Source organism: Haliotis rubra, unplaced genomic scaffold, assembly GCF_003918875.1.
Source record: "Haliotis rubra isolate DU_JTF1 unplaced genomic scaffold, ASM391887v1 Scf385, whole genome shotgun sequence".
In the NCBI taxonomy this organism is placed as follows: domain Eukaryota; kingdom Metazoa; phylum Mollusca; class Gastropoda; order Lepetellida; family Haliotidae; genus Haliotis; species Haliotis rubra.
Window position 1 is genome coordinate 679833 of NW_025767063.1, and position 24048 is coordinate 703880.

At 42.8% G+C, this 24048-nt stretch overlaps 1 protein-coding gene across 1 annotated transcript in view; it reads left to right on the forward strand.

Moving 5' to 3' along the window:
* Positions 1 to 21106: 21106 nt before the first annotated feature.
* Positions 21107 to 24048, forward strand: part of LOC124286534 — a 54964-nt gene continuing 52022 nt past the window's right edge. The window contains exon 1 of the mRNA XM_046722901.1: positions 21107 to 21536. The gene's annotated coding sequence lies outside the window, so the exon portion shown is untranslated. The remainder of the gene's footprint in view (positions 21537 to 24048) is intronic.

The window sequence follows — 24048 nt, forward strand, 5'->3', positions numbered from 1 at the left end:
TGAGTGGAGTGTTGGTGGAGAGCGTCCAAGTTTGTGTGAGTGGAGTGTTGGTGGAGTGTATCCAAGTTTGTGTGAGTGGAGAGTTGGCGGAGAGTGTCCAAGTTTGTGTGAGTGGAGAGTTGGCGGAGAGTGTCCAAGTTTGTGTGAGTGGAGAGTTGGCGGAGAGTGTCCAAGTTTTTGTGAGTGGAGTGTTGGTGAAGAGAGTCCAAGTGACTTTACATGTGCCACTGTACCGAGTACACTGTCAATTTTAGAGTTATTTCCACCCCTGTGGATGTGTGTCAGGCCGACTTTACTGAAGGCACGGGAGGTATTTCCTACAATTACTGGTGAACACACAGAGCGCAGCGCACTCCGCCTGTCAACATCAGCTAAGGTACAAACATTGATCTGTGTTGCTGGGGTGCCAACATTGATCTATGTTGCTGGGGTACCAACATTGATCTATGTTGCTGGGGTGCCAACATTGATCTATGTTGCTGGGGTACCAACATTGATCTATGTTGCTGGGGTACCAACATTGATCTATGTTGCTGGGGTGCCAACATTGATCTATGTTGCTGGGGTACCAACATTGATCTATGTTGCTGGGGTGCCAACATTGATCTATGTTGCTGGGGTACCAACCAACATTGATCTATGTTGCTGGGGTGCCAACATTGATCTATGTTGCTTGGGTACCAACATTGATCTATGTTGCTGGGGTACCAACATTGATCTGTGTTGTTGCTGATCTGTGTTGGTACCAACATTGATCTGTGTTGCTGGGGTACCAACATTGATCTGTGTTGCTGGGGTACCAACATTGATCTGTGTTGTTGGGGTACCAACATTGATCTATGTTGCTGGGGTACCAACATTGATCTGTGTTGCTGGGGTACCAACATTGATCTGTGTTGCTGGGGTACCAACATTGATCTGTGTTGCTGGGGTACCCAACATTGATCTGTGTTGCTGTGGGCTGGGGTACCAACATTGATCTATACCAACATTGATGTGTTGGGGTACCAACATTGATCTATGTTGCTGGGGTACCAACATTGATCTATGTTGCTGGGGTGCTAATGTACCAACATTGATCTATGTTGCTGGGGTACCAACATTGATCTATGTTGTGGGGTACCAACATTGATCTATGTTGTGGGGTACCAACATTGATCTGTGTTGCTGGGGTACCAACATTGATCTATGTTGCTGGGGTACCAACATTGATCTGTGTTGGGTACCACCAACATTGTGGGGCACCAACATTGATGTGTGTTGTTGGGGTACCAACATTGATCTGTGTTGCTGGGGTACCAACATTGATCTGTGTTGCTGGGGTACCAACATTGATCTGTGTTGCTGGGGTACCAACATTGATCTGTGTTGCTGAGGTACCAACATTGATCTGTGTTGTGGGGTACCAACATTGATCTGTGTTGCTGGGGTACCAACATTGATCTGTGTTGCTGGGGTACCAACATTGATCTGTGTTGTTGGGTACCAACATTGATCTGATGTTGCTGGGGTACCAACATTGATCTGTTGCTGCTGGGGTACCAACATTGATCTGTGTTGCTGGGGTACCAACATTGATCTATGTGCTGCTGGGGTACCAACATTGATGTATGTTGCTGGGGTACCAACATTGATCTGTGTTGCTGGGGTACCAACATTGATCTATGTTGCTGGGTACCAACATTGATCTGTGTTGTTGGGGTACCAACATTGATCTGTACCAACATTGTTGCTGGGGTACCAACATTGATCTATGTTGCTGGGGTACCAACATTGATCTGTGTTGGGGTACCAACATTGGGTACCAACATTGATCTGTGTTGCTGGGGTACCAACATTGATCTATGTTGCTGGGGTACCAACATTGATCTATGTTGCTGGGGTACCAACATTGATCTGGGGTGTTGCTTGCTGGGGTACCAACATTGATCTGTACCAACATTGATGCTGTGTTGCTGGTACACCAACATTGATCTGTGTTGCTGGGGTACCAACATTGATCTGTGTTGCTGGGGTACCAACATTGGGTACCAACATTGATCTGTGTTGCTGGGGTACCAACATTGATCTGTGTTGCTGGGGTACCAACATTGATCTGTGTTGCTGGGGTACCAACATTGATGTGTTGCTTGTACCAACTGATCTGTGTTGGTACCAACATTGATCTGTGTTGCTGTGTTGGTACCAACATTGATCTGTGTTGCTGGGGTACCAACATTGATCTGTGTTGCTGGGGTACCAACATTGATCTGTGTTGCTGGGTACCAACATTGATCTGTGTTGCTGGGGTACCAACATTGATTGCTGCTGGGACCAACATTGATGTGTGTTGCTGGGGTACCAACATTGATGTGTGTTGTTGCTGGGGTGCCAACATTGATGTGTGTTGCTGGGGTACCAACATTGATTGATCTGTGTTGCTGGGGTACCAACATTGATGATCTGTGTTGCTGGGGTACCAACATTGATCTGTGTTGCTGGGGTACCAACATTGATCTGTGTTGCTGGGGTACCAACATTGATCTGTGTTGCTGGGGTACCAACATTGATCTGTGTTGCTGGGGTACCAACATTGATCTGTGTTGGGGTACCAACATTGATCTGTGTTGCTGGGGTACCAACATTGATCTGTGTTGCTGGGGTACCAACATTGATCTGTGTTGCTGGGGTACCAACATTGATCTGTGTTGCTGGGGTACCAACATTGATCTGTGTTGCTGGGGTACCAACATTGATCTGTGTTGCTGGGGTACCAACATTGATCTGTGTTGCTGGGGTACCAACATTGATCTGTGTTGCTGGGGTACCAACATTGATGTGTGTTGCTGGGGTACCAACATTGATGTTTGTTGCTGGGGTACCAACATTGATCTGTGTTGCTGGGGTACCAACATTGATCTGTGTTGCTGGGGTACCAACATTGATCTGTGTTGCTGGGGTACCAACATTGATTGTTACCAACTGGGGTGCCAACATTGATCTGTGTTGCTGGGGTACCAACATTGATCTGTGTTGCTGGGGTACCAACATTGATCTGTGTTGCTGGGGTACCAACATTGATCTGTGTTTTGCTGGGGTACCAACATTGATCTATGTTGCTGGGGTACCAACATTGATCTGTGTTGCTGGGGTACCAACATTGATCTGTGTTGCTGGGGTACCAACATTGATCTGTGTTGCTGGGGTACCAACATTGATCTGTGTTGCTGGGGTACCAACATTGATCTGTGTTGCTGGGGTACCAACATTGATCTGTGTTGCTGGGGTACCAACATTGATCTGTGTTGCTGGGGTACCAACATTGATCTGTGTTGCTGGGGTACCAACATTGATCTGTGTGCTGGGGTACCAACATTGATCTGTGTTGCTGGGGTACCAACATTGATCTGTGTTGCTGGGGTACCAACATTGATGTGTTGCTGGGGTACCAACATTGATCTGTGTTGCTGGGGTACCAACATTGATCTGTGTTGCTGGGGTACCAACATTGATCTGTGTTGCTGGGGTACCAACATTGATCTGTGTTGCTGGGGTACCAACATTGATCTGTGTTGCTGGGGTACCAACATTGATCTGTGTTGCTGGGGTACCAACATTGATCTGTGTTGCTGGGGTACCAACATTGATCTGTGTTGCTGGGGTACCAACATTGATCTATGTTGCTGGGGTACCAACATTGATCTATGTTGCTGGGGTACCAACATTGATCTGTGTTGCTGGGGTACCAACATTGATCTGTGTTGCTGGGGTACCAACATTGATCTGTGTTGCTGGGGTACCAACATTGATCTATGTTGCTGGGGTACCAACATTGATCTGTGTTGCTGGGGTACCAACATTGATCTATGTTGCTGGGGTACCAACATTGATCTGTGTTGCTGGGGTACCAACATTGATGTTGTTGGGGTACCAACATTGATCTGTGTTGTGGGGTGCCAACATCTGTGTTGCTGGGGTACCAACATTGATCTGTGTTGCTGGGGTACCAACATTGATCTGTGTTGCTGGGGTACCAACATTGATCTGTGTTGCTGGGGTACCAACATTGATCTGTTGGGGTGTGTTGCTGGGGTACCAACAACATTGATCTGTGTGTTGCTGCTGGGTACCAACATTGATCTGTGTTGCTGGGGTACCAACATTGATCTGTGTTGCTGGGGTACCAACATTGATCTGTGTTGCTGGGGTACCAACATTGATCTGTGTTGCTGGGGTACCAACATTGATCTGTGTTGCTGGGGTACCAACATTGATCTGTGTTGCTAATGTACCAACATTGATCTGTGTTGCTGGGGTACCAACATTGATCTGTGTTGCTGGGGTACCAACATTGATCTGTGTTGCTGGGGTACCAACATTGATCTGTGTTGCTGGGGTACCAACATTGATCTGTGTTGCTGGGGTACCAACATTGATCTGTGTTGCTGGGGTACCAACATTGATCTGTGTTGCTGGGGTACCAACATTGATCTGTGTTGCTGGGGTACCAACATTGATCTGTGTTGCTGGGGTGCCAACATTGATCTGTGTTGCTGGGGTACCAACATCGATCTGTGTTGCTGGGGTACCAACAGTGATACCCGAGTGTGATACACTGTTGCCAGTTCAGGAGCACACAGACACATGATGTGGGTCAGTTGGTGCTGATTAAGGTACAAGTGACAGCCTTCTGAGGAGCACTTTGCAAACAGACACAGAAATATTGGCTTTTGGTTGTTGACCAATCACGCAAATTGTGTTTTTGGTGTGCTCCTTGTGTAATGCTGTAAAGTGGGGATAGATCAAGTGGCCAGTCTTTGTGCTGATGTAGCGGTCGACCTTCAGGACTTGGATCGCGATGCTGCTCTTTGCCAGCTTTTTCAAGATTTATGGGCCAAGTTTTTATTGAAAATATTTACTGAATTTCTAAATGTATAGTGTATCTTAATGAAATGGTAACAGAACTTGTGGGTCTTGGCCATCCTGAACAGCATTTAAAGATAAGATTGTTGATGCTTGGCGCCAAAAGCCTTGAGCGAATGATACCGACCGTGTTCAACGCATTCCAATTTTGTTAATTGACTTGATGCTGATCGAAACTCTCCTACGATGCAGTTCTGTGTTTTTTCAGCTTGTAAAAAGTAATATTAAAAGTTCCACCCCTGGTCCTTGAGGTGGGTTCCTGGATCAACCCTAAGTCAGTGTTGTGCTGTTGTAATGCACATCAGCTGTCTACTCCTTGTGTTGCGCATGTGGCTGAAACGGATGCGTAACAGGGCTGCACCCCGAAATAGACTATTGATTACGTTAATGCACTTGGTGTGTTTTATCACTTCAGCCCCAGTGCGGCGCGGGTGACTTCACTGAAACATTGCAATTTCCTAAACATTGAACCAATGCAGTGCTATTTTGCCATCAAAGGGATTTTTATGTTACAGTAATGACGCCGTGTGTTGCAATGCAATTATTTAACATGAGCCGGTAATGGAGTTTTTCTACGCTGCCTTGCAGAAATTGCTATGTAAGAACCCAAGGGATGAAGAGCAAATGTTGGAATGCCGACTTAAGCTGTTCCATTGTAGAACTACATAATCTTCCTTTGAGTTGGTAAACTTAATTAAATGATCGTTTGGTTCCCAAGGAAACTGCTTGGCTTGCAGAACTATTGTGAGAATTGGAAATATTGAAATTTCTTTTGTTTTGATAAAAATATGACAATATATTCCATTCTTTGAGGATGTGTTTACGTTAGGTTGTTACATGAGTTTGGCAACAAGCAAATCTTTCAGTGTGGATTTAAAAAATATACCAACTGTGCTTTCTGAAATACTGAGAAATGGTTCTTGAATGGTTTATTAAAATGTCGGCATCAAGATGTTTTGTGAAGACATGATGCTGGGTAGACCGGAGTGAGACTGGGTGAGGCTGGGTGGACCTGGGTGAGGCTGGGTAGACCTGGATGAGGCTGGGTAGACCTGGATGAGGCTGGGTGGACTAGGGTGAGACTGGGTAGACCGGAGTGAGACTGGGTGAGGCTGGGTGGACCTGGATGAGGCTGGGTGGACCCCGGGGAGGCTGGGTGGACCTGAGTGAGGCTGAGTAGACCTGACTGAGGTGAAGCTGGGTGGTCTTGGGTGAGGCTGGGTGGACCTGGGTGAGGTTGGGTGGACGCGAGGTGCCATGGTCATCAGACGGTTTTGTTGTATGGGTGAGGCTCATTAACTTGATGCATATCTTCATATCCCAATTGCACAGTTGATGTTCATGATGTCAGTCACTGATCCAGGGAAAGAAACCTTTCAAAATTTCCCACTATACAACAGGACTAGTGAGAGGACAATAATTAATGGTCCTGTCTGTAATCTACTGGTCCAAAATAACATTCATAGATATACTTAACCATCAATACAAAATTCACTGGCCACCAGGACCACTGCAAAGCTATCATTTAGTGGTCCTGATGAAATTTTACTAGCTAGGGACCACACGATTAGGGAAATTTTTCACACTGCCGATCTCTATAGTCGCTCTTACAGCATGGGGGGGCGGGGTAGCCTAGTGGTTAAAGCGTTGACTCGTCACGCCAAAGACCCGGGTTCGATTCCCCACATGGGCACAATGTGTTAAGCCCATTTCTGGTGTCCCCCGCCGTGATATTGCTGGAATATTGCTAAAAGCGGTGTAAAACTAAACTCAGTCAGTCAGTCTTACAGCATGGGTTGCTGTGTCAGAATGCCACACTCATCAATATTCAATCAGTGTCACACTGAAACTGTATTCAAAGTAGATGGTGTTGTCACAGCCTATTGTCAGTGTGCCCGTGAAGGTTCGGCTTAGAATATTGATCTTCAGTAACCCATGCTTGTCGTAAGAGGCGACTAACGGGATTGGGTGGTCAGGCTCGCTGATTTATGCAGAGTGATGCTCATGCTGTTGATTACTGGATTGTCTGGTCCAGACTCGATTATTAACAGGCCACTGCCCTATAGCTGGAATATTGCTGAGTGCGGCGTAAAACTAGACTCACTCAATGTTGTCAGTTTTGTCTAGATTGTTCAGTCAAGTGAGTGTTTGAGTCACAGTTTGAAATCTAAACAAGGATCGAAATAGTGTTCAATTTGCATGCCATGGCATAGTAAATAATGAAATGGCATTGACAAAATATTATCATTGTGCCCAGGCAACACGACTAAACTTAAAAAAATAATAATCACTATAATTCATTTGATGAAAAATGCGATAAATTTAACCAACTCAAATAATTCAAAACCTATTTTTATACCCATCAAACTGTTTGTGGCCATTTTGAATGTATGGTCTGTGATTTAGTTTATGGATCCAGGACAAATGAAGCTGAAAAATTCTCACAGTCACGATAGTGTTCAGGAAATCCAACTCTCAAGTTTACATGATGTTGATTGATTTATCGTGTATTAAGTTTTTTAATATATTTTGAAAGAGTTTAAAGTGAAGGTGCTCCTCAAGTCAACCCGGAAGAAAAATTTAAATAATTTCCCCCCTCTCTTGTGCTTGATGTATTGTAAATCTGTACCCACACAACATCTGTACCAACACAACATCTGTGCTGTATAACAACCTTGCTCACAAAGGAGATGTCTATAAGGTGTTATCCGTTACCGAACAATGCAATGCTTTATGATAACATAATAACATGATGATGAGAGTGTGTCGCCAGCATGTCTGCCCGACCTGCTCCCCAAGACCTCCATCTGTAACAGCAAGGTAATAATAAACATCTTCTGGTATCTGTGTCCGTTTTTGCCTTCCTTCTTCCCATGCGGCTGTAATCATTATCCGCGGTGTTCCGATGTTTTCCTGCAACAGGAGACAGTGCAGATGGAGATGAATTGTGTATGTAATGGACGTGATTTATAGGTAGTTGTCCTGCTATCTAGTCTCGTAATTAACGACAGAGTTAGTATTGACCATTTATTGACTGTTCATCTTATAGACGATGGTGAAAGGTGATTAGTAATGATGGAAGACATACAGTAACATATTCATCTTGAAGGATGATCTCATAATAGAGCATGGTGGAAAGATTAGATCCCCTGTACCTCATGCTTGTCTTCCCATAGAGAATCCAGGACAACAGAGACCCTGTACCTCATGCTTGTTTTCCCATAGAGAATCCAGGACAATAGAGACCCAGTACCTCATGCTTTGTCTCCCATAGAGAATCCAGGACAACAGAGACCCTGTACCTCATGCTTGTCTTCCCATAGAGAATCCAGGACAATAGAGACCCAGTACCTCATGCTTGTCTCCCATAGAGAATCCAGGACAATAGAGACCCAGTACCTCATGCTTGTTTTCCCATAGAGAATCCAGGACAACAGAGACCCTGTACCTCATGCTTGTCTTCCCATAGAGAATCCAGGACAATAGAGACCCTGTACCTCATGCTTGTCTTCCCATAGAGAATCCAGGACAACAGAGACCCAGTACCTCATGCTTGTCTTCCCATAGAGAATCCAGGACAACAGAGACCCTGTACCTCATGCTTGTCTTCCCATAGAGAATCCAGGACAATAGAGACCCAGTACCTCATGCTTGTCTCCCATAGAGAATCCAGGACAACAGAGACCCTGTACCTCATGCTTGTCTTCCCATAGAGAATCCAGGACAATAGAGACCCAGTACCTCATGCTTGTCTCCCATAGAGAATCCAGGACAACAGAGACCCTGTACCTCATGCTTGTCTTCCCATAGAGAATCCAGGACAACAGAGACCCTGTACCTCATGCTTGTCTTTCCGTGGAAGGATTAACGATCCCATTAACGATATTCCAGGTCAGATCCCCAGTATCCAGTACTTGTCTTTGAATGTGACCAGTGTGGATAGGGAGGTTACTGTGTGTCTCAGCTGACCAGTTGACCCACACATGGTTCCAGTGTTTATGTGTCATGGATAGTGACACACATTCACTAGTCGTCTACCAGATTGACCAGTTAACCCACACATGGTTCCAGTGTTTATGTGTCATGGATAGTGACACACATTCACTAGTCGTCTACCAGATTGACCAGTTGACCCACACATGGTTCCAGTGTTTATGTGTCATGGATAGTGACACACATTCACTAGTCGTCCACCATATTGACCAGTTGACCCACACATGGTTCCAGTGTTTATGTGTCATGGATAGTGACACACATTCACTAGTCGTCTACCAGCCTGACCGGTGGATCGCTTGTAGTAAGAGGCGACTAACGGGATCGGGTGGTCAGGCTTCGCTGACTTGGTTGACACATGTCATCGGTTCCCAATTGCGCAGATCAATGCTCATGCTGTTGATCACTGGATTGTCTGGTCCAGACTCCATTATTTACAGAACGCCGCCATATAGCTGGAATATTGCTGAGTGCGGCGTAAAACTCAACTCACTCACTCACTCACTCACTCACCGGTCGACCGACACATGGTTCCAGTGTTTATGTGTCAGTTGCTTGGTTTATCTACCTCTGACCTGCTTACTTCACATCAGGCGGACCCGTGAAGATTCGGGGTAGAACAGGTCTTCAGCAACCCATTGACCCATGAAGATCCGGGTTAGAACAGGTCTTCAGCAACCCATGGAGCCATGAAGATCCGGGGTAAAACAGGTCTTCAGCAACCCATGGACCCGTGAAGATCCGGGGTAGAACAGGTCTTCAGCAACCCATTGACCCATGAAGATCCGGGGTAAAACAGGTCTTCAGCAACCCATGGACCCGTGAAGATCCGGGGTAGAACAGGTCTTCAGCAACCCATGGACCCGTGAAGATCCGGGGTAGAATAGGTCTTCAGCAACCCATGGACCTGTGAAGATCAGGGGTAGAATAGGTCTTCAGCAACCCATGGACCCATGAAGATCAGGGGTAGAATAGGTCTTCAGCAACCCATGGACCCATGAAGATCAGGGGTAGAGGTTAGGTGAGGTGAAATTGGGTTTAACATCGTGCTTGAGAATATTTCGCTCATATGACGACGTGCATGCGTGCGTGTGTGTGTATGTGCGGCTGCTTGTACTAGCCCAGACTTAAGCTGGTTTTATAGTGCTAGTCCACTGAGATACCATGGCGCAGTGAAGCATGAATACCCCACTCAGATACATTATACTGACTCCGAGCCGACCAGTCCTTGTTGTACCCAGTAATGCCGAGAGCCAAGCAGGGACCAACAAGTACCATATTTTAACGTCTTTTGGTATGACGCGGTCGGGGATCGAACCCGCGACCTTCTGCTCTCCGGGCGGACGCTCTAACCACTACACCACGGAGGTGGTCCCGGGGTAGAACAGGTCTTCAGCAACCCATGGACCCGTGAAGATCTGGGATAGAACAGGTCTTCAGCAACCCATGCTTTCCACAAAAGGCCACTATGCTTGTCGTAAGAGGCGACTAACAGGATCGGGTGGTCAGGCTCGCTGACTTGGTTGACACATGCCATCGGTTCCCAATTGCGCAGATAGATGCTCATGCTGTTGATCACTGGATTGTCTGGTCCAGACTTGATTATTTACAGACTGCCGCCATATAGCTGGAATATTGCTGAGTGCGACGTAAAACTAAACTCACTCACTCACTCACTCACTCACTCACTCACTCACGTCATGCGTCAGAGTTTAGTTTGACCCTGGACACTTCAGAAACACTTCAGAAACACTTCACAATCACACAAAAATAAAGAGAGGATTTCATTTTGCTCTTAAGTTCTGAAAGTTTTGTTTATTTTGAAAATAGCAATGCATTTTGTTTGTTGTGTTGAGAAACATCTTAAAGGATTCTTCATACTTGTCAGGTGCGACAGAAGGAGATTAGAGACGCAGATGGGTAATGGCTTCCACTTAACAAAATAGGAATTTTCAAAGAAAAATACATCTCACAGATTTGTACCATTGGTGTAGCCATTTCATCCATGATCATACCATATATAACATGCAACTCAGTGCTGAACAGTGAAACGTTTTATATTATTCCACTATATTTCACCTCGGATCGATATACCCTACTGTTTTATGTACATATTTCTTACAATGCCTTTTTGGATGACAGATATGAATGTGGGAGAAAAATGCATGACGGACCAACTCGATTATGTGCAAGTCATCTATTTGCCATACAATACTGCATGTTGGCAAGTAATAAACAACCCCAGTTCATCCTACTTGGAAGGCAATACATGTCCCCATTGACCAGCCTTTGTTCCACAACAACTTGATAACCATTTTATTCAGATATATTCAGATCATAGCATCGCAGTGCAACTGTTCTGCCTTGTGGAAGCCATTTTATCAAGCTTTAGGTTTTACACATCAATTGAGTGACATTTGGTTGCAGTCTTGTTAATATCCAATTTAATGAAGGCAGTCTGTCTAATCCATTAGCACAGTCTGGGAGTAATTTGAATTAAATTCCATCAAGCAGTTTTTGTTAATGGTATTGATCAAATGCAGCATGTAAAAGTAAGACATATTTGTGTTTTTCTAGAATTTCCTGGTTGCCATGGTAATTGATTTGGTGTAAGTTTTCTTTCCTTTTTCATGTCTGCTTTTGTTTCATAATTCCAAAGTGCTACTTAGGTACAATTTCTCGAATTTCAATGTTTGATGCATATGAAATGTGAATATCTAAAAGGAGTGAAATGATATGTAAAATGATATGTGAAGTGGTGTTTGAAATTTGGGTAAATATAAAAACTATTTACACAGCGGAATCAAAGGAATCAAATGCTGACTTAATAGAAAGACAAATCTAGCACAGCCAGCCATCTGACAACAAATTACTAGTTTTCATGAAACAAAATCATAAACATTGACAACTCCCACTGTTTGCTTGAAAACAACAGAGGCGAAATTAAAAACTCATTCATTTCAAATAAATCTGGTAATACCCAAATCTGCTTAAATTATCATTGATCAAGATGGCAAATGATCATCACCAGCTGATTGATAGTAAATAATGTATTGATCGTTTGATTATATGTGTAAATTGACTATTGTCCTAGATCCCTGTTGCCATGATTGCAGTAAGCCCAACATCCAGGTGAAAATTGCCAGATCAATACGGCGGCCATGTTGGTTTGATGGAAAGTGATAAGGTGACCATCGACCATTACGAGGTTGTAGTTGCCAGACAGCAGGCTATGGGAGATGGACTATATGAGTATTAATCTATCTGGACATTAGTTGATTCAGCTTCCTCAGACCAAGTTGTTTTATGTCTCCATAATGGCAGACTGCAGATGTCTTGGGCAGCCATATTGGAAATCTGTCCAATCTAATCTTGATCTATAAGCACAGATTGATTGTTCTTAGAGAACTTTTATCAGCTGTGAAAGGACTTGGACATATTGGTGATCCTGTAAAGCTTGAGTTAGTCTGCATGGTCAGTTAGATGCTATTAACTCCAACCAAGGACTTGGTCTATTGCTGCCCTCAGTGTCGCAGGCACTGAAGGTCGGAGCACTTCAGGCTGCAGCTTCTCAGGGCCAGGGCTAGACCATTCATCTGTCTGGGCAGGTGCACGATGTTCACACATGATGATTAGTCTATGTATGGTTTAGCAAATGCAATAGTCTTCAGACAAAGCAGCTTGTTAAGTAAATGATTTGTGTTTTTTGTAAAACCTGAAAACATTTCGGTGAATAGATTAATAGTTCTTAAACCCAGTTAAGAACGGTGTCTGCACAGGACATCGACCATTGGGTGAAATGTTATGGTTCAGGTAAGAAAAAAGGTTGACGGCCTGTCCATTTGACCTTATACCAATTAACAGGGGATTAAAAAAGACAAAGAAATAATCCAGTGTTTACACAAGGTGATAATCCGGATTATGTGGTTGAAAGCACGACAACAGGAGAAGAGTATTATATTTCGTCCATTATATTTCATACAAAATCATCCCACATGAAGGAGGTGAGATGCAACATCTGCAAACTCTCTGGTGTTGATTTGTCCACTCCTGAGATCATGCCTAAGGACGTCCAGGCGACGGTCCAAGTCCCTGTATTGCATTTTCTTCAATTGATGTTTTTGTCCACCGCCGAACTGTAACAGGCGGACTTCAGTGTGAGTCTGCCATTTCGAAAATGAATGTAATCTACCTCGAGTTCTTTCCTTATATATATCCAAACTGAATAAAATTGTAAATATCACTCTCATATGATAACATTGATGACATTGACGACATTTTGTGTGAACTACGTGGTGAACTATGTTCACACCTTACGCGATGCTCACATTATGGACAATCTTAAAACAACATGTACGGGCGGAATTAGCGTGACTCGAACAACGCCTTCGACATCAAAGTATGCCGCAGGTCGATTTCGTGTCCATAGCGAAATTTCAAAAGGTCGACTTCGTGTCCATAAACCTAAAGAACAGACGTGCCCCCAAGGCCCAATACTTGAACATACAACCTTGATACCAGTTTATACAACAGGTTAAATTGCAAGACAGGGCTTAGCTAACACTGCTAATAATTTCAGATTATTGAAGAACAAACATAAAATCTGAATGAAAATCTGGTTACAGCACCCATTAACGAGCGTTTATTAATGGAAATAATCTGTGAACCCTAATATAGAAGGCCTACGCTAAGGATATTTGTTATCTCGTTGGTTTATGCTGCCATATTAACTTTCTATTCGGCTACTGTAGAATGGGTTGTAAGCTTCACAAGGCTGAGACACAGTTTAGTACGTTCAAGTTTCCATAATATCACCTGAATCAAATACTATTCCAGATAAAGAGGTTTGTTTTCTTAGTGCATCAATTTGAAATTTTGAGACAGTACCTAATTTGGTCACCAAGACAAGAAATGTTTGTTTTATTTGTGATGAGTTTGGTTAAACATTGCTGTAAATATTATTATCTCCAATCTAGTATGTGAGACTTTTCTTTAGGAATGATTTGATGCTTGTCAATCTGTTTTAACCTTGAAGCTTGCCATGTATTGCAATGTGCTATCTTGCTGTGGAGTGTAGCAGGCAGGAGAAGTCTGAGATTGTCCTGATGCTAGACGTAGTGGGGACATTGATGATAATCACATTAGACAGTAATAGAGCTTGGACCACATAATAACAGCTTGCCTCCGATCAGTGGCTTATGAACCTTAAAAATTGCTATTAAATGTTTGGGTCACTGGAACCAATGTCCATCTCAGCCCCAATCAGACAGAGCACATAAACAAAGCCATAACCCAAATTGCAGTTAAAGAGTGGTAGAGACGGGGGAAATAATGATTGTAGATCTTTGGAAAAACAGCTGTTGGGGTATGAAAATATTTTTGCCAGCTGAAAGAACCATGTTGTTTATTTGGGTAGACTAAAGTAGACACATTTCCTCCCTGAGATACAGGTACTGATCAGCAAACAGACTGTGAAGGAATAATTCTCTGCTGTTTTGTACAATGTTTGCAAGTCATTGTTAGAATCTACAATGTGCCCTCATGAGGCTTTGAGATAGAAAAAGTCCCAGGAATAGTATCAAGAGCTGATATTGTATGACTGACTGGAGGATTAGATTGTGTGACTACACTGTGTGACTTGTTGGCTACATTGTGTGACTTGTTGGCTACATTGTGTGACTGGTTGGTGACTTAATGACTACATTGTGTGACTTAATGGCAACAGTGTGTGACTGGGTGGTGACTGAGTGACTACATTGTGTGACTTAATGACTACATTGTGTGACTGGTTGGCTACATTGTGTGACTTGTTGACTACAGTGTGTGACTTAATGACTACATTGTGTGACTGGATGGCTACATTGTGTGACTTGTTGACTACAGTGTGTCTTAATGACTACAGTGTGTGACTGGGTGGTGACTGAGTGACTACATTGTGTGACTTAATGACTACATTGTGTGACTGGTTGGTGACTTAATGACTACAGTGTGTGACTTAATGGCAACAGTGTGTGACTGGGTGGTGACTGAGTGACTACATTGTGTGACTTAATGACTACATTGTGTGACTGGTTGGTGACTTAATGACTACAGTGTGTGACTTAATGACTACAGTGTGTGACTGTGTTGTGATGTATGACAGGGTGGTTACACTGTTTCATAAGCACCTGTTCATTGGTTGAAAAGTTTTGGGTGATTTGCAATTGAATACATCAGGTGCTGCTAGCTAAAGTAATACAGACAATGTAATAACTATGTATTTACACATTCTGAAGGATAATATAACTTCAAACAAGTGTTTTAGAAAATTCTCTTTTGAAACGGAAGACTTTCCTGTTCAACATGTAAAAAGCAATGTTAAAACAGCATATGATATGGAAAATATTGGCAAGTCAAGGTCCCAGCTGACAAAATTACCATGCCAAGACTTAGGTATCATTAATAGAACATGTCTGCTTAATGCATGGATCTGTCAGAACATCAGCAGGGGTCCACAAACAGCACAGTTGTGGCCCTGGCTGCTGTGTCATAGAGGTGTACATTGCCAACATGGTTTGTCCATAACTGGGGTGACAAAAGGATTAGGTAACAATTTGGTGGTGTGGAGCCAGTCATCCTCGTCAGCCTCTTAATGGAATATCACAAGTCAGTGGGAACATAATGGTTTGGGGAAATCGGAGAGCCTTCTGTCCGAGGGATGCTGTTAATGGAGGCTGGTGTTTGACACTACTGAGGATGCTCAGATGTCCTTGATTGTTTAAAAGGTGTCAGGCTGGATCCAATTTGTGGATGTCTTTTGAGCTCATGGACCAAACGTGGGAATAGTTTGGAAAAATGTTTAGTTTTGTTATTTGTTGTTTTAGACATGTGTGTTTGATGGTTTACTTTGAACATATCAATGATATTTGTAGCTGTTGCAGTGGAGGGATGTTAGTAGTGAGTTGGATGTTCTTGCTGCATTGGGAGCTATGAACAAGTGGTTGATGTAAATGGCTGTCTGCGTCTCTGTCTGTGGCAATCTCTGTGAGTGTGTGTCTCCATTGTTGTCTGTTTCTCAGTCTGTCTGTGTCAGTCACTCTGTGACTGTGTCTGTCCATCTGTGTCTGTCCATCTGTGTCTGTACATCTGTGTCCATCTGTCTGTACATCTGTGTCTGTCCATCTGTGTCTGTACATCTGTGTCCATCTGTCTGTACATCTGTGTCTGTACATCTGTGTCTGTACATCTGTGTGTCCATCTGTGTCTGTCCATCTGTCTGTCCATCTGTGTCTGTCCATCTGTCTGTACATCTGTCTGTCCATCTGTCTACATCTGTGTCTGTACATCTGTGTCTGTACATCTGTGTGTCCATCTGTGTCTGTCCATCTGTCTGTCCATCTGTGTCTGTCCATCTGTCTGTACATCTGTCTGTCCATCTGTGTCTGTACATCTGTGTCTGTTCATCTGTGTCTATACATTTCTTGCAATATGAAATACAATATCAAAATACCTCTGAACTCTAGAAAATAGGAAATATAAAATCATCTCAAGTTTTACCCAAATTAAGACTGTTTTCCAATTTCCTGCCAAGAGCACTTAGTTTGGAATCTCAGTGTAATCATTTCAAGCGTGTTGTGATGCCATTTTGTTTGAGTAAATCAATTATTTGGGGACAACAGGATTCGTAATTGTACACCTGGACTGCCTGTCCAGCAGTGATTGACATGACAGTAGGGAGGACAATCCCGGTAGATGTACATCCCACACGGTGATGGAGGGGCAGACGTCACGACACGAGGGTAGGGCAAGGATGTTGACAGGACAATGTTTACCTGAGACACACCTGGGACACCTGTACAGAATCTGTTAGAATTACCTGTCTGATTGGGCTGATTTATGTACAGGTATTCACTTGTGTTCACGAGGGACTGACATTTAGCTGTTCACATAACCACGGCAACATGGTGTACAGACTTGACCGACATGAACCAAAAGCCACAATCTCAATATTATATTATTTGAATAATGAGCTCCCTGGTTCACAATAATTATGAAACTTGGTTTGCCCCCACCACATCCATATTGGTGGCCATGATGTCCAGTCTGATTTGGGGCGGAGGGGTAGCCCAGCAGTTATAGTGTTTGCTCGTCATGCCGAGGCCCGTGTTTGATTCCCCATGACTACAATGTGTGACGCCCATTTCTGGTGTTCCCCTGCTGTGATATTGCTGGAATATTGCTAAAAGCGGCGTAAAACCAAACTCACTCACTCACTCCAGTCCAATTTAAGCTGATACCAGATTAAGTTCAGGCTGGGTCAAGTGTACCATATCCTGATGGAAGACGCCCATTGTGAGGATCATATTGTAACAGTGTCAGTTGGGTTTGGGCACAATTTGGTGACCAGCAGAAGGTAGATGGCCACCATTTTACAACTGAAGTGTTGCTGAGCAAGTCATTTTCTTTCACTCACTCACTCACTCACTCACCCACCCACATTCTCACTCATGCTATCAAATACTGTTTGTGGTCAATGACCACATGTAAATGACAATATGGTCATAAAATAAAAAACAATTCAAGATCGGTTCTAGTTTTATAAAAGCCTATGTACTTGTGTACACCTGATAAAACAATTCCGTTACTATGGTTATTGCACTGATTATCATGAACTACAGCAGATCTGTACAGAGATGCCTCAATTAGTCCATCATTAAGGGCGTGGTGTACTTTCTGTCACTGATAGGCACCTGATAAACCCACCAACTCCTAGCTAGGAAACAATTACCCAGGCTTAATGGACAGACAATGGTATCCCTGCTTACAATGGAGCTTACATAACTGAGTGGATGCAGATACCAGGAGTTGTTGTATAGCATATCAACAGCCTGGGTGACCCAGGTGGATCAGTTCACGGCCTCGGACCATGTACACACTAGCCAGGCAGAGGTGGAGGCTTGTTACTGTGGGACGGTGTGGGGCAAGGTTAGGACACTGCCTGTCATCAGGTCTGTCAGAGTATTTACATCACTCAACTCACATAGGTTCATGGGTTGTCATTGTCTGGGAAAGACTTACGCCGGTATCCCCCCTTTGATTTCATTCTAGTCACAACATATCACCTGAGGGGCGGTGGGGTAGCCTAGTGGTTAAAGCGTTGGCTCGTCACGCCGAAGACCCGGGTTCGAATCCCCACATGGGTACAATGTGTGAAGCCCATTTCTGGTGTCCCCCGACGTGATGTTGCTGGAATATTGCTAAAAGCGGCGTAAAACCAAACTCAGTCAGTCATATCACCTGAATATGTATTCCTCGTCTGATAAGGATGAGTTTTAATATGTTTTTGTAATTGTATCTGAACATGCTTAAAGACATCCAACTTCTAAAAATGACACTCAAAGAAATTTTTCCTCATTGTTAAAATTTAGGGGCCGAAGTCTTACCGAATTTTGCACTGGGCTGAAGAAAAAATGTAAATTTGTTTATTTCAAACCTGACTGGTCGGACAGCATCTTCATTTATGTGGACAGTTAAGATAAACATTCATTATGAATGTTTAATGGTACCTACCCCACAGAGGGAAAGCTGTAAATGACAAATAAAAACATGCATTATGTGTAGTCAAAACACCTAGAGAGGTAATATAACTTTTCATGAGACACTTGAACTAAAATCCCATTGTAAGAGTCTTCAGTTAAAATAGCAGGAGTCACACAGATCAACACAGACATTGGCAAATGTACGACATGTCGTCTTTACAGGGTTCCAATCAACTTGTACAAGTGCTTACTTCCTTTTATATATTTCAGTACAAACTTAATTGTATTGTACTTGTATTTATTGCAGTGACTGAGATTCAGTGCTATTTTTAGACCATCCCCCCTGAGTGTTTCAGGTTACTGTTACCACAGTGTACTCTTTAGGGATCTGTTGTCGTAGGAGCGAAATGTGTCAGAAATAAGTAATCTCTCATTTAGTCTGGTTGCGGGGAATCACAAATCTTGTCATTGTTTATCAATGAGGTCATCTTACGGTAGTAACCATCTTTGTGAAGCAGTTTTGAAATAACAACAGTGATGTGATTGTATTTCACATCATCATCACAAAGGCACACTTCGTGCTCTGTCATCCATGGTGACTGGTTTATACGACTGCATTACCCCATGTTTGATATGCAGTCAGTATGGGTGCTCTGTGTCAAGGCCAAAGCTGTCTGCCATTTGGATATCATGAGCATACCTGACACTATGTTTAATGATGCAGTAATGTTCCCTGCTTTTTTTCTGTAAAACGTTTTAACAAAATTTATTGGAGAACCGACCCTTGCTGTACTCCACTCTTAGCAGTTTCAGTTACAATATCAGTTTTCTGATGCAGATGTGACAATAATGATCAATAAGAACAACTGGAAGTATTTAAGAAAGGTGCCATCAATATCACAATCAGTCTGCAAACAGAATATTAGTATATTTTATTTGCTTACAAAGAATTCTCGATCAGCATCTCATGTGTTGATAAATAAAGTCTGAGATATTGATGTCAGAGCTTTCCTGTGTAGTGATTAAAAGTAGTGTTATTCAGAGCTGAGGATAATGTAGATGTAGTTAATGGAGCTAATGGTAGTTTAGGAAGAGTAGGGTTTGGGAGGGGTAGACTTTGGGAGGGGGTGTAGGCATTTGTATAACTTGGCTAACTAATTTACACATTATTTGCATGTTGACTGTCAGGGATGGCTTGATAGGGGAATATAAGATGGAGATGAATGAATAATTAATGAATTGTTGATTGTCCTTGTTACCTCAACTGTCACCAAGCATTATGTATTTATCACCTTTCATGGGATAGGTGTGACAGTGTGTGGGTGTGGGTGGGGTAAGGAGGGTAGAGCCGTTGGAGGAAAGGAATAACCTGGGACATGGGACACCAGTCTGAGGGAGGAGGGAGGGTATTCAAGCTGCTCTAGGGAAGAGGGAGGGTAGGGAAATACTGACTACCCTGAGAGAGGGTACTGGTGTCCAGGCTGCACCTGGGGAGGATGGATGGCACACAGAATTCAGGCAACCCTCGGGATTTTATAAAGGGAGAGGGGGGGTGTTACACAGGCTACCCAGGAGGAGGGGGTAGGTAGAACCCAGGGAGGGTTGGGCAAGGTAACCAGGCAGCCCAAGTATCTCCCATTCAGACATTAGGTATGGATGACAGGCACACTGATAACATTGAGAGGGTACATGATATGTATCTGATTGCTTGTCATGTCCAACTTGAGATTAATGTTCCGGTAATCCCACAGTAACACAATCCCTTTGATCACCTTAATGAGACCTGATTTGTTGCTATAACAATGGGGAAATGGAGTCCTTGAGTGGTATTTAGATGTTTGTAGTACACACAGATAACAGCTTCTGTCTTTCTGCTTGTGGTCTATTCTTGCCTCATCTTCAATTGTGAAAATCATTTGAAAAATAAACATTGTATCCTATTATGTCATTTTATAAACTCAAATATTTATAATTTTCCAGGTTGGACATTTTTACATTAATTGATTTGTTATTGAACTAAGTCAGATTTTTTCATATATTCATGGTTTTGCCCAACAGAAACATGTGTGTCCAATCTACAAATATAGTGAAAAAAATATGTTCCAACAAAAGAATTGCATAAAAATACTCATTGTGCCAAATACCTGATAAGAAGTTTATAGGTCCAGTAATTAAACTGATTAGTTAGTGTCTCTAAAGTTATACTTAAACTTCAAGTGTTAATTTTAGATACACAAAAATAACCAGAAATTCGGTTGGCACCATTCCTGAAAAAGATCCAGACTGAGTGGTAACTCTGTATTACCATGAACTTTTAAACATCCACTCTCCAAAATCTATTTTAGCTTTCCTTGGAGACGCGAATTTGTTTGATTTTTTCATTTTAACTAAGGGCAACTTGTGAATATTTTCTGGAAGTTCCTTGGCAGGGATACATTTTGTAAAATTGATTAAATTGCTTTCATTTTCACATGGAAATCTTAATGGCAATTTTGGTTTTAACAATCATATCACATAGAGAAATTAAACTAGCGCCAGAACGTCCTTACAGGAGAGTGAATCATTGTCAAGTCATTTCAGGCTGCAGGTTTAAACCCACAGTAATTTTACTGAAAGCTCAGGAAATCTCCCAGCTCTTTACAATCTTCCTAATTTGCATCCATTGTCAGTTTGAGGGAGACAGAGGTGTCGGGTGGAGCATTCACATCGTCCACACTCACTCGACTGTCAAACCGAGGGAGCATCGCTGTGTAATTTATGCTGATCTCGCATAAAATCCCTCTGGATCAATGCCGATCTGATTACGAGTATCTTCGCTCGGACAGTCAATATTTGCAGGCTAGCAGGGAGAACGCAGGGGCATCTTGTGTGATGCTGGTGTATTGGGAATAGCGTGATAGCACATCTGCCCCTTCTATTCTGGAGAGTGACGGCTTCAGAGGCCACTGGTGGAATGTGAAATAAGTAGTGATCATTGCCTGGGCTTTGTTTGTTACAGAGTGATAGCGAACTGCTAGTATACATGGAATAATTGACCAAGAGCCGTCCCCACGCAGAGGAAGTCAGCGGACATGTGTTAATGTGTGACTGACCAGTGGCCGGCAGGTGAAAGGCCAGCTGAAGGTAAATATATCATGTATGTTATGGTCAGTTTGAAGTGGACATCAGGGGTTGTGACACTGGTCATCAACCTCATGAATGTGCATACATCATTGTTGGGTTTACCACATCGTCCACCACACAGAAGTTCTGCAGCATAGACTGGTAAATAGCATTACTGTTGTCACCGGTGTCATTATCTTGTATATCATTTGCTTCTTGTTAATTGTAATTTGGTATCACTCTTTGGTGATTTATTTCCAGAATTAGCAATAGACTGCTTTCGTTCTTGAGTTTTAATGGTTGGTGCTGGGATGGAATTTTTGGAAATGAGGGAAAGGCTTATCGGAAATGTGCGAAGGATTTGTATGGATAGATCTGAATGTATGTATAATTGCCAGTGTTGCGGTTTGTGTAAATGCCTTTGTTTTCTGGAGTGCTGACGGTGTGGATGAAATCCTAGGAAGCGAAAGTGCTATTTGGATTATTCCTCTCCGTGAGTTATTTTGAGATTTTATCACCCGCCTGGCTGGAATAGATAAATCACTGTAAATGATGGAAGTCGATTCATGTAGAGATTGTCAGTGAAAATCTGGGATGGTGGTTTTCCTGGGATTCACTTTGCTGGATGTTGAATGTGGAACACATCATCTGTAGAAAGAGTAAATAATTATCAACATACTACCGTAGAAAATCACAGGATTTTTTCCGGTTCCATGCCTGGGCCCTGAAGTTGTAAAATTAGCTTTTCTCCTTCACTCCTTCAATTATCTGGTTTTAAATTAAATTTTAGCAACATGGATTTACAAAGTTTGGTGCTGCTTTCTTGTGTGGCATAACGAATATATATGTGACAGAACGTCATTCTCAACTCCCTTGAGGCAAACTCTGTTAATATTTTTAAATCTTGGAATTATTGTAGTCAAAACAAGTTAAGAAAAGTCCTTGTCTTGGAGGATGCTTGATGTTTGTGATGTAATCAGGATGTAAATAGTTTATGAAAACAACAGATTGTGTTACTTTGAAATAACAGAAACAGGCGATATGAAGGGCAACATCGTGTCTGTGATGTAATCAGTGTCTAAACAGTTTCTGAAGCTGCAGTCCATGGTTCTTTGAAATAGCAGTGTTGGGTAAATGATAAACATTCAATATTATCTGTTAAACAAGATACATTGTGTATGTAAACTGTTGTCAAGTAGACTAGACACAACAATATTTACGTTAAGCACTCAGGTAGTTAATGCTATGAGCCCTTTGTTTATGCAGGAACATTGTTGACTCGGAAAATGGTGTGTTAAATACTGCATTGTTCCCAGATTACAGCCTGTCAGAAGGCAACTACACTCATGTGTACTGATATATTTACACACATTTCCTGTGTGTGCGTAGGTAAAAAGGTTTAACACAAGGTGATGCTGGGATTGTGTCTGTATCTGCTGAAATATAGACATTGGGGAGGTCAGATCAGTGTAATCACTTTTCACATAATTTTGTATCAATTGGCAAGATGCTTTTGGAAAAGTAGCACCTGCAATAATACTTATTCAGTGGTGAAATGTATGACTGCAGTGTGCTGATATAGTAAAAAGGTGACTAACAGGATCGTGTGGTCAGGCTCGCTGACTTGGTTGACACATGTCATTATATCCCAGTTACCTAGATCAATGCTCATGCTGTTGATCACTGGATTGTCTGGTCCAGACTCGATATTTACAGACCGCCACCATTTAGCTGGAATATTGCTGAGTGAGGCATAAAACTAAACTCACATCACTCACTCACTCATGTGTTGGTGAGGGCCAGCAGTCAGCAGGGTCAGGGGTGTGTCAGACCCTGTGTATTGGTTGGTTGTGTGTTATACACTGATTACATAGTTCTTTGCTCACACTAATAATCACTGGATTGTCTGGTCCAGACTCAGTGATTTACATACCATTGTCAGATAGCTGGGAAATTGCTAGGTGTAGCTCAACCTCCCAGTCCTCGTTTATCAAGACATGGGTCTCCGTGGTCCAGGTATGACCAACTATATCCATAGTGACTAACAAACACCCAAATGTAAAACAGGTAAATTTACAGCTGTGGCCTAATCTATGCTAACCATGATGATGAACTGTAATCTAACCTGGCTGACAGATGCTTCCTGTGTACACTGATGGTCCAGCTCTACCTGGGCTATATTCCATTTATCACACACGTGGGTGGGCCTGCTCAGTGTTTATTGATTATTGTTGGGGATATGTTGGATAATGCAGCCATCTGTTCAGGTAGACCGACTGGCGGTGTTAATCAGCGATGTTGTAACTGCCATTGGGTGTTAAACCATTGCTTGTGTCAGGCTGATCGGTAATGGAATCACAGGTAATAGTCTCCGTGGCTGATGTCTGCAGGTTAGTGACAAATGTTCATTGCATGACTCTGTAAATGATGAAAGGGCTATGATTCTGGGAATATCAGGATATTGATATGTGAGGACTGTCATGTTTATTGGGGATTTTACTCTGAACGTGCAACACAAATGTCCTTGTTTGTC